Source organism: Vanellus vanellus (genome assembly GCF_965231255.1).
Source record: "Vanellus vanellus genome assembly, chromosome: 3".
In the NCBI taxonomy this organism is placed as follows: Eukaryota; Metazoa; Chordata; class Aves; order Charadriiformes; family Charadriidae; genus Vanellus; species Vanellus vanellus.
Window position 1 is genome coordinate 35394211 of NC_138907.1, and position 12178 is coordinate 35406388.

General features: G+C 37.2%; 1 protein-coding gene across 2 annotated transcripts in view; it reads right to left on the bottom strand.

Moving 5' to 3' along the window:
* The window catches only part of ZFAND3 (zinc finger AN1-type containing 3), a 143420-nt gene that overhangs the window by 110026 nt on the left and 21216 nt on the right, over positions 1-12178 (bottom strand). The gene's annotated exons all lie outside the window — the stretch shown is intronic.

Below are 12178 nucleotides of genomic sequence, written 5' to 3' on the forward strand. Positions count from 1 at the left end.
AACAGATGTGCTCTTGGAAGTCTAGCTGGAATGGCTTAAGAAGTTATTACCTCAAGCTGTTCATTTCTACCCTCAGCTGCATCGAGCAGTAATTTAAAATAACCTGGCTGACTTTGCACTGACAGGGACTAGGATAGTTCACATGATCCATCAGTGCAGCTCATCTTGGGGGCAGCAACCTTCAGCTGAGAGAAAAACAGCTGGAGAGCGACAGCAGTATCTTAAGCCTCCCAGATGTCTCCAAAGTGTTTGTGCAGTTATGCCACAAGTATTCACCCTCATAAAGAAAGTCAGTAAGCTCGCAAAAAAAAAGATAAAATTAAGGCTGTAGACCTCTCTAGGACTACCATGAAACTACCCAAAGCAATGTACTATGGGAGAACAAGTTTCTCCCAGTTTACGGAAAGTTCTCTTCTAACATCATAACATCTCCTTTACAAAGTGAGCTGGAGAATATTCTCAAAAACTCAGTGTTGAACTGTCTTTAGGTAAGAACAACTCAGTTTCTGTGCACACTGCCCAACAGCTGATTTGTTCAGCATTCCTGAATCAGCTCCGCCATTACATTACAGTATTAACACCATCCTGAGCAGGTCTGAAGATACATGTTGACAGGCAAGGTTGTACCTAAACTATCTGTGACCAAAAAACCTTTTTGCCTCCTCAGGTCAACCTCTAGCTGGAATACCTCATCTAGCCAAATTAATTGCATCTTTATCTTTAGAAATATGCATACACAAAACCAATTGAGACTACCAAAACAGCTGGTTTTTATTTCCAGCTAAACAAGGATGGAATTTTGAGAGGAGATCTGCATCTTACAATACACAAGTTATAAAAAAAAAAAAAAAAAAAATCAAACCTGCTTATTACCTTGAGACAAAAATTTTGAAATTTTTTTCAAAGCAATTATATCACAAATGAACACACCTATCAGAATTATAGATTATTTCCCCCCTGACCCGAGTTTGTAAATGAGTATTTTGAATGACTTTTCAGTTACAAAGTAAATCCAGACTTGGTCAATCATATCTTAGTATTAGTCACATCAAAACATTACAGATGCTTTTCAATTCATGCACATTTGAAAGCTGGTTTACATCAGGCTCAAGAATTCTAGAACACAGTTCACTGCAGATATGAGACATAAGCATTTGCCAGCTATAGCAAGAGCCACAGACACATGAAAGCTAGTTTTAAATGCAAACAGTATGTGCACAGGAGAAAAGTTAATTCCCAGGAAAAGAAAAGCAGAACAGCATTCGTAGCCATACAAATACATCATCGAATTGGTATATACCCAAAGATTCAATGTCTATGTTGACAGTCTGCACAGATTATCTACCTTCAAAAGAACTGCAATTAAAAACAGCATGGTGAGTCAACACCTACAGCATTAGTGTGCTGCAGTTCAGTACTCACTGCTTATGGGTTAGACCTTCTGGAGCAGCTCAATATGCCAGGCAGGAGCTTCTCTGCAAAGCCATTAAACCCCAGGGGCAGCAAAGAAAAAGAAAGGCAGAGTTCAGATGGTTCATATTGATGACATTGGAACGGGCAACGACAAATGTTTTCAGTGGTATAATCAACCATCTCAGCTGTTAAATATCAATCCAAAGCCTCATACAATATTTACTTATCAGCACACCAACAATGGAAAACACACACACACAACATACAGCTAGATGAAAAAAGAAAAAAGGCTGCCATTTACCCATAACACAAAAAAACAGGTTTTCTGAAAGGACAGTGCTATTGAACAAGTGACCTTGTAAGCTAACTAACTTCAGCTCACTGTTACAGTTTCAAGGATCACTTTCTCTCTAATCCTTTTACATGCTTTTTCAAGGCATCCAAGTCAGTCTGAGGCTGCTACGTAAGATGAGAATCTTAACTCTGAGTAGGTTTTTTCTGTCTCAGTTTCTTTTACACAGTCACTTGTGTCACCAAAGATCCATCAACATTACACTAGAAATAAGCAAATGGCATTTTTATTAGAAGAGTAACAGTGTCGATCAACAGTCAGCCCCTTTTTGAAAGTGCAATATTTAACTAGAGCAAAAGCTTTACAGAGAAAATGCATTAAACAGTTTACATACATCAAATGTACTAGGTATTATCTGAGAGTCACGTCAATGTCTGTCAAGTAAAATATATGTTTGACAGCTTTTGTTACACTGCAAATCCCTCCTCTCATTGCTAGGATTTGCTCTTTACAGCAGGCAAGAGCTCTCTCACCAGACTCTTAAAAGTGAGCAAACCTGCATATTGCTGTTTTATCTGTGAAGTGAATCTAGTTAACCACATCGCTGTTTTACATTAATTATTTCCTAGAGACCCCAGCATTCACCAGAAGCTCACACTGCCAGGCAGGACCACCAAAATATAAAATTTCTTTGCTCCCAATAACCTTTTCAAATCTATCATACATCCGTATATATCTGTAATGGATACACAATCTGTTATTTCTAGAGGTAGTTTGATTTGAAAAGTCAAAGATCTAAAATATCGAACGGTCCTGGTCATGATACAGCCCTCTGTTTCCACTTCATAGGAAAGAGACGGTTCCAGCACCCAACTCTACTTAGAGCAGGTGGCTTCTAGGGAAGTAATACATTTCAGGTATCTAGGAACATATAGTAAAATCATGAGCGTAAAGGTAAATAAGGCACAGTGAAGCTAGAATTTGAAGTCAGTCCTGGAAATGAGAATTACATGGTTTAGACTGCAAGTCTTTAGGCTGACACGCAATACTTCTACACCCTTCTGTCACAGTTAGGTTGGGGATAGTCGACATGCTTTTGAGTCAGATATCCAATCACCCATGTTTTTAACCAGACATACTAATGCAACTCCCAGATTTCGCTCATAAAAGTCAGTTTCATGCTTAACAGCACCTAATCCAGAATTACTACAGTATACATTTTATATGTACGATATCACTAGAAAGCCAGATTTATACTGATAATTTACAATCTCCACTTGTACATAATTTAAGCTGGTATTCAGAAAGACATTCATATTTATGGATAAGTCAAGTCCAATAGAATGGTATTATCTCCAAGGCAGAATATAAAGTTAAACCCTATTTGAAGGTACTTCCATCTGTCAAAAAGAAACCATTTAACTAAAGGGTGACATCAAATTATTATGTAGATTGGAAACCACAAGGTGAAGCAAGCTCGGAAGGTCAAGTGGCAGAGCAAGTTAGAGGCAGAGGATCCTTCAAGCCAGCTGGAAAACTCCAGAGGCTACAGAATGATTGCATGCAACTGTTCCACAAGGCTGTCTGAAACAAGTGTAGGTATCAAAAGTGCTTCCGCTGCCAAAGGAAAACAACGCTCCCTTAACAACACAGCCATGAAAGTCGTAGCAACAACATAGGGACTTTGAAAGAAGAAATTTACAGAAATGGGAAATCCTGGAAATTATAATGTTTTTAAGCAATAAATAAACCACATGTAAGGTTAAAAATAAAACACACAATTGAGGCTATTCAAACCATCATCCGTTACTTGCACTGCTGTGCCTACAAATCTCCATAGCAAAAGAAACTATTTGAGCCTTCAGATAGATGCACATGCAGACCACCACGAGGTCCTAACTTCAGTGAGATCAACACCTGCAACTCCTGTTAAAGGTGCATAATGCAAAGTGAGAGGCAGCAGGAGGCATTAAATATCAGAAATAACGTACTACAAATCCTATGGTATGTATTGGTATGTAACTAATGAATAAAACTGAAGAGATCGCTTCCCTGATTCCATTTTCATACAGTACTTCCAGTACATTCTTATAAAGGTGCAGCCTTATATATTCCACTGAAAGTTATATACTCAAGTTTATGCCCTATAATACTAATTATTCCTTTTCTTTCTTGCCATTTGGCAGTATGCCATTGTGAGGTACCATCCAAATCAATACACATTCTACTCTGTCTTCACTGGAAGTTTTTTTACCCTTCCCCCTCTCCTAGGAAATGATTTTATCAATATGAAACCAGATCTAGAGAATGAAGTTGAAATTCTAGCCATAACCCTCAGACTGTTAGATGTACAGTAGTTGATCAGAGTAACCAGACTCTAAAAAAGACAATCTCAGTCTGAAGGTTCAAGAACAAATTACATGTGGAAATTTTGCGCATGCAAAGAGAGTTAATAAGAAGTATACAGAAATTTGTCTGATCTCAAGATACTCAGTCTCCCTAATGAAAACATTTTTCTGTGAAGAAACTTAGATAGGCATACCTGATAAATACTGAAGGTTCTGAAGGTTTTGTAACAAAATCCTACGTTTTCCAGCGGGCTGTGATGCACTTCCTAACTTCCCCATCCCATATTTAAGAGGAAAGAAAAAAAAAGGCAAACCAGAAACACTAAAACCAAATACTAGCTTAACTCCATACAAGTGCTGAAGGGTGACACAAAATCCTCAGTTTCATTTGTGTTCCTACGCTTTTTAAGGTAGTAATGAACTAGCATTATTAATGTAAATGCTCACCAACAGCAAGAATCACGCAGTTGCACCAGAGTAAAAATAAGTAAAGATTCTAGTACGGGTGCATATTCTCAATGCTTGAAAAACACCACCAGAATAATAGTCATTCTTGAAAATAATTTTTGTTCAGTTGTCTTTTGAGGGTGGAAGAATAAGGAGTTTGGAGGAAAAAAAATGCTTTCATATGGCATGCGTCCATGCATTAGATATTTAATTCTAAAGATAATTAAGCCACAGATGCTAATTAAGTATGACTGCAAAATCCCAGATTCTGCATTTTTATTGGGAAAAAGGTTTTCCAGAATATCTAGTAATGATTCTTTATGATTCAGAATTTCCTATGGCTTGATAGTAGGAAAACATATCTGCTTCAGCGGCACTATAATTGCATTGGTGATTAAACGCATCATGTTAAATGCTTCTTGATCCTTTTCCAGTACAGCAATTAGAGTGGGATCGCAGTGTCACTACAGTACAAATATATCTTAGCCCCTGAATGATACCTATCCAATACTGCCAGGGGCCATATGTTCGGGAAACCTTAAGATAATATGAATCACGTCATTAGTTAGTTAAAACTACAAAGACGACTCCTCCCTATATCTTCAGCACATGGTGTTTCATGTATTTGGCAACTTAGGACAACTATACATATGTTAAATCAATGCATTTATACTACTGTAGTTAATGGTCTGTCACCATTTCCATTATAAAGCAGTTTTCAAAGGTTTATAACTCTGCTGAAGAATTCACTCTGAGCTGAATACTGCCACACAGCAAAAGCGAAACCACAGCCCACATATGTTTACTTTCATCCAACCAGACTAGAAAGATTATTTATCATTAAAAGAAAATTGATCCAATTCTGTATTTCCCTTACACTTTTCATCATTCGCTTAGAGCATATAACACTTCACCTTGTACAGGAAAGACGTTAATTAGACTGTGTTAATAAGACCCCCAAATCGTCCTTTGAAAGTTCCGTATATCCTATACACCAGCTACTGAAGAAAGCCACTTCACTTTCCTAAATCAGAAGTCACCTCATTGATTTCATATATGCTGCATATTTGACATTTCTAGTTCCTCCTTAATTTATGATCTTGTTAAGGTGATACAGGCAAGGTTTTTTGGACAGTTGAAACAATTATTCATATTTTTAGACTGAGGTAGTTCAGTTACTCTTCAAGAATGATGTATGCCAATTTCTTTTCAAATAAAAGAACAGAAGTGGAACATGTCAAATGCAGGTGGACGTGTAGAGAACTTGGCAACCAGAAACATTCACATACACTCAAACAGATTTTTAAGTGAACTAAAATCTGAAATTAAGTATCTCACAAATGCAGTCAATGTCCTCTACTTCATCAGCTGTTCTATAACCATACATTCAGTTATAAGAATTCTAGTTCAATTAGAAAAGTGTTATCAGTAAGATTTTGTTATTATTACTACTACTGCAGGGTTTTTTGCTTGAAAAATACATTAGTATTCTGCTTTTGGGTTTTGGGCTCCTCTTTTTCACCATGAAAAATTTAAGTGTTGCTTATTTCAAGATTTTTGGTAAGCTGCTGAAAATGATGCTTCAAGTTAGTGAGTCACATGTTCATAAGAACCTCATAATCCTGATCTCAATTTGAAATGAAATGGAGGGTAAACTTTATGCACAGCACAGTGTACTAGTGCAATGTCCTTCTGACAGCTTTCCACACTCAAAAGATACGCTGATACATCCCAATGAAGTGGCTGTACCCAGATATATTATTTTTGTCAATGGCTACACCAAAGGATTCTTTTGAACCTCTATGGCTGAAGGACCTTTTATGTTTTAAATATACAGACACTGAAGTGCTTTGTGGACAGTAAGGCCAGAGATGAGCACAGATACACACGAGTAAGAGGGGAAAACGGGGAAAATACACATCAACAAAGTAGCTCCTTGCTCTTACAAAACGTATCATGGGCTCTGCTACAAAAGCACTGATAGAGTTTCAATTTAAAGTCTTCTCCAACAATTCATACAATAAACTGCAAAGAATCCAATGCATCTAAACTAGGTAAGACGGGTTGTAAAAAATTAGATTAGATTCAGTTGGGTTTCTAGCTCAGCTCACAAAATTGCTGCCCTCCAGTCAAAGCTGAATGCTTCATATTCCCATGAATACACGTCTCTACACTTTCTTTAAAAAAAAAAACACCTCAGCATAATTCTATACCAAACATTCCTCTACAAGTCTTCAAAATCTTTTCCACAAAGATGTGTAGCCTACTATTTAAAGGACAGTAAAAAAGTTGAAATAATAAGTATTAACAGAGTCCAAGAGGCCTTTAGTAAAGCAGGAATAAAATTTGAAAGTTCTGATCTACCCACCTGCCACCAATTCCTCAAGGACATTATTATTTACGTGCACTGCAAGTCGTAACTAACATTGCCCTATGACTACACAATCATCTTCTTCAGATTTACAATATGAAATCGTATCAACTTTACCTTTTTCTTCTGATCAGACACTCAAATGCTCCACTGATAAGCAACACTCAAAAACCTATTCCATTTGCGTTATTCCTTTTACCACAGGGTCAGTAATAGATAATAAGTAGTAAAACATTCTTAGAAAAAGAGAAGCTGGAAGAAACTTCAAGAAAGTATCAATTTTGTCCCCTGACTTAAAGACACGGCAATTATATATCAAACCTCCCCAGGAAACTTTCCTGAAATGCTTCCTGACCTGAACAACTAGATTTAGCTTAGAAAATAGGAAAACTTAATTCTTGCTCAATTTAAGCCCAGCATGTCTCTTCTCTATACAAATGCATAGAGAAGCATTAACTTTTTTAATCAAAATTATTTTTCTGTGGCAAAAAAGTACTTTAAAATGCCTGGCATTATAATGGCTTAGAACGGTTAGAACTTTTTTTTTTGGGGGGGGGGAACAAAGAAGCCTTGCAAAGTATTTCAAAGACCTTGTCTGTTGTATGCATGTTAAATAACATTTACAAGGACAACTTATGTATATCGGTTAAAAAATCCTGTTGCATAGTATTAACAAAACACACTAACAAAGTCTGGTTTAAGTACCATGCCACAAGTGTTCCCTCCAAAGCTAGGAGAATATAAAAATTTTAAGATAAACTCCTTTGTTGCAGAGAACTACTTTTAATGTCTAACAGGTCATACATTACACAAGCAAAAAGGAGTTTAAAGTGTCAACCATCCCAGGAGTACAGAGAGAAGGTACTTGAAAGCGTACTATATGCAACAGTTGTAATAGGAAGAGTCAGAACCCCAAGAATTATTTTTATTATTTATTTCTATGAGTTAAAGCACAGGAAGCTAGGTTCAGAAATAAAGCAGCCAGGAAGAGGAGGAAAGAGTACCCCCTGGACGAAGCAAGAAAGCATTGCTGTTCCAGGGCTGGCAAGGAGCTACATCCTATTCAGTAGCGAGCAGGTTGTCCAGCAGGATACCTCACTTGTGTAGACCTCCCTAAACCACACCAAAAAGCAGCAACATAACAGTGTATTTTCATGAATGAGTGATCATCTCACTTTTACAATTCTTTGGACTCCTTGCTTATTGAACCATTCTGGAACTGCATGCTACGGTAGAATTGTAGCACTTCTTCAATAGCAGTTGAAGAATTTTGACAAGGTGCCTGCAATCCTATCTTATTACACTCTTCATAAACACACGTGTCTAAAAGAAGCTACCAGTATGTAAGTTAGTAGGCATTTTTCCTCCTCTCCCAGTTAAAACACGTTTCAGCAACGTCTTCAAAAGGTTTGCTGGAGGTTCACTGCAGGAAATTCACTTTCTTCCATCCCAACTAGCCTTGTACCCAACTGCACAGTGAGGAAGCAACACAGCTCTTACTTCAGTCAGTGCTGCCTCTTACACCTGACTACGCAGTCATTTTCAGTTCTCGGGTAGAAAATTGTAGCCCACACCTCATAATACTGTTCTAGAGAATATGAGTACTTCAGTTCTTCCTCCAGGAACTTGAAATTAATTGTATCAAGGATATGTCTACACTAGGAGCAATCTGTCAGTTAACTATTTAAACAAAACACCCCTTAAAGCAGATCCTCCTATACTGGCAGACAGCATTTCAGCCCTGCTGATACAATGAAAAAAAAAAAAAAAGAAAAAAAAAAAAAGAGAAAGAAAAATAGGAAAAAAATACACAACAAGTCACTTTCACAAGCGAAGTAAACCACAGTTAAGTCATCATAATCTGTGCAAAAAACCACTACGGTCCTTCCTGGCAGAATTCTGTCAGTTGTATTTCAATGATCCAGAACTATCCTGCTGGTAGCACAAGCAGGTTTGACTGCTCATCTTAGTTAGCCAGACATTTTGGTCAACTTCCTAATTGCTCTCAGGTAGAAGCCTGTAGCAGATTTTGCATCTCTGAGGTAATGAGCAGAGACTCCCAGCCTCAAAAAACATCCCGTAGTAAAGAAACAGAGTGCCACTCACTTGTTATATTGCATCAATGTTATGAAATAATATTTGCACTAACATCTTACACAAAGTTTTGGCCCAGAAGAATGGGCCCACTTCACATGCTTAAATTTGAGATTCCCCTCATATGTAACTTCTGGTTTTTCTACCACAAAGCCAGAGTTCAGCATAATTCCAAGGAACGTAGCATTTCTAATCAGCATAAACCGTCTTCTAAACAATTCGTGCAAGATGTTAGTTTTAAATATTCAACTTCTGAAGTGCCTGAGAAAAACTAAATAAATCAGGTAAAATTTACAACAACAAAGAGTTCAAGGAACAAACCAATACAAACATATTTCTGGCAACACTGCTTAAAAAAGCAAACAAGCCCTCAAAAAAAATAAACACTATAAGCAAGAGTTAGGTTGATAATGACAAACAAAGACTTATATAAAGCAAGACATTAATCTGAACCAAGAAGAAGGTGGGATTTTTTTTTTCCATAAATGTGCACCTAGGCACAAACACAAGTAAAGAAAGAATACACTAAGCAGCATTACTTCAGTGAATAACGGCATGATCAGTTACCTACAGCTCCACTGATAGCAGCACAGTGGCTGCTGGCCACGAAAACTGCCTTCTGCCCTCAGCCCCTTCACTTGTTGTGAATGACATATACTCTGTAAACCACCCCAAATCATCCCGCTAAAAGACAAAGGGGGGGGGTGGGGGGATATACACAGAAATAGAAGTGCTTGAAAGACCTAGTAGCAGTGGGAACACTGCAAACCACGCAAGCTTCGAACTCTTTACACAAGACAGCATGCAGTATATCATTATGCTTGTTTCTCTTCCTGCTACCCCTGAGAAGAATCTCTGCCACTCCTACCACTTGTGATTCATTCAATCAACATATTCTTCATGACAGTAAAAGGATATTTTTCTTTAGTTTTTTGGATTTTTTTTTTGTTGGGTTTTTTTTAAGCCATGATTAAAGCATTAAGCATACAAAGGATATTTTAACGACTGATAAACCTCAACTGCCCCCTACATTTTCAATGTGATTTCTGAGACCTGAGCTTGACTCGAGGCACACTGGTCAACTCCGTTCTCTTTCTGAGTACAGGATGCTGGAAAGTTAATGACCCAATGATGTAGTAGAGTTCAGCAACTGAACTGAAACTGAATGTGTTGCTTCCTTCAAATACTATGACTCATGTGCCCAGTAGGAACAGCTGTCTCAACTCTGCACTTTATCCAGATACGTTATTTCAAAACTCTTCTCAATTTTACTTTGAAGAGAAAAATGCTTCAAATACACTTAATTGGGCTAAACAACTACACATTAAAACATAACATTACTGTAATAAACATCCTGAGCCCAAATCACTTCAGCTATCGCGTCCAGAATTTATGTGGCATAGGATAAGAAACACCTTTAAAATAATGTAACGTTCCATGCCATCAATGTCTTGCTTTTTCAAGCTTTCTGAATGCAAACACTTGATCTCCAAGAGCAAACACAATAGAAGTAGTAGTACCCAAGGTTTTACATGAAGGAAAAGCACCTTAAATGCTCCATCCCAATTCAGCAGGGGGGGGGGGGGGGGGGGGGGGGGAGATACTTGCAAAATACAGATTTAAAACCTGCCCATCTCTGATCGAAGAGCAAATACTGAGTTATTATCTTCAGCCTTCTCATTAATTACAGTTAGCCCATAGGTTTAGCTACTTGTCTTTCTGTAATTGTAACAATACAATTTAGTTCAAATACAGAACAACTAAGCATAAGTAAAGCTACTTCAAAAACAGGATGAAGAGCATCCTATGCATTCTTTCAGTGGACAGTATTCTAGTCTTTGGCATTTTTGTTTATCATATGTTAATCCAAGATAAAATGTACCTGATTCACTGAATAAAAACGGCATATTGCAAGCCTATGTTTATGAATTTCTTCCACAGAGAAAACTGAAAGTCTTGAAAATAAACACCTGATAAAAGAATAACTTTCCGCAATGGGGAAAGTTGACTCTATGTAGGTCTGCATATTTAACTTTCCATGTAAATAACTAAACAATCAAAACAAAAGGACACAAAAGTATTTTGAGTCATAATATGTAAATGTTAATAACCAAACAGATGCTTTTCCTTTTTTGTGTTACATAGGCAAATAAAATCTTTCTCTTCTCTTTCACAGCAATATGATCACTACCACAGTCACTGCATCGACCAAGAAGTCGACAGCATGAGGTATCTTCTATAGGCACTGAAATAGAATGAGCACGGTACACAAAAAACAGCCCAGACCGAAGGCACCAGCACTGAATTGTATCTAACAGATAAGAGTTTGTTCCTTAGGGAGCTGCACTAGCATTTTTATGCTAGATTATTCTGAGTTTATCTTATTTTTTCCACCTTTCATGCTCTCTATACCTCTTCAAAATGTATATAAAAACTGTATCTTAAAATTCTGAAAGGAAACAACAATTCATTCCCAAATATTCAAGATTGGGTATTTACTATATCTAGCTATCCCAATAAAACATTCTTAGTTAAAATATCCAAAGTGCTAAGGATTTTGTCAGAGGCCTCAGTTGTTTTGTTTCTGTTATCAAGAACTGTTCTCTCTTCTGAACATTAAACTGCAACATAATTGAAAATTAATCCCTTACATTCCACTATGGGCATCTGTACCCAGGGAAGGGCAGAAAGGATCAGAGAAGAACATATCCACAGATACCTTTCAGATATCTTTCCCCATAAAGCCTGTCTTTTGCGTAATAGTAAAAGTAAAAGAAACAAACAAACAAACAAAAAAAAAACAAACAAAACAACAACAGGAAAAAAAAATACCAAAAAACACCCACCCACCCAAACAAACCCAGGACAGTTCTCCTCCTCCAGTGTTCTTCACTCAATACTCCCACCCTCCCAAATCATCTTCTCTTTATCAGAGAACAAGGCAAAATGATGAACTAGATATAGAAGAAAAACATTAGCAAGCATAATCTACCGCAGTCCACCAGTTTTGGACAATTACTAAAATAAATGACATGGAGGGGAGAAAAAATAATTAATAAAAAAATCTTAAAAGTCAAAATGAAACACAGATCATTACAGATAAACACTCTGATTTTGCTTTTAACACCCTCATCATAACTAGGAAGGATTTTGTCCTCAGTCTAAACTCGACTCCCGTATTAAACCTGAAATGTAACTAGTCTGACAAATGGA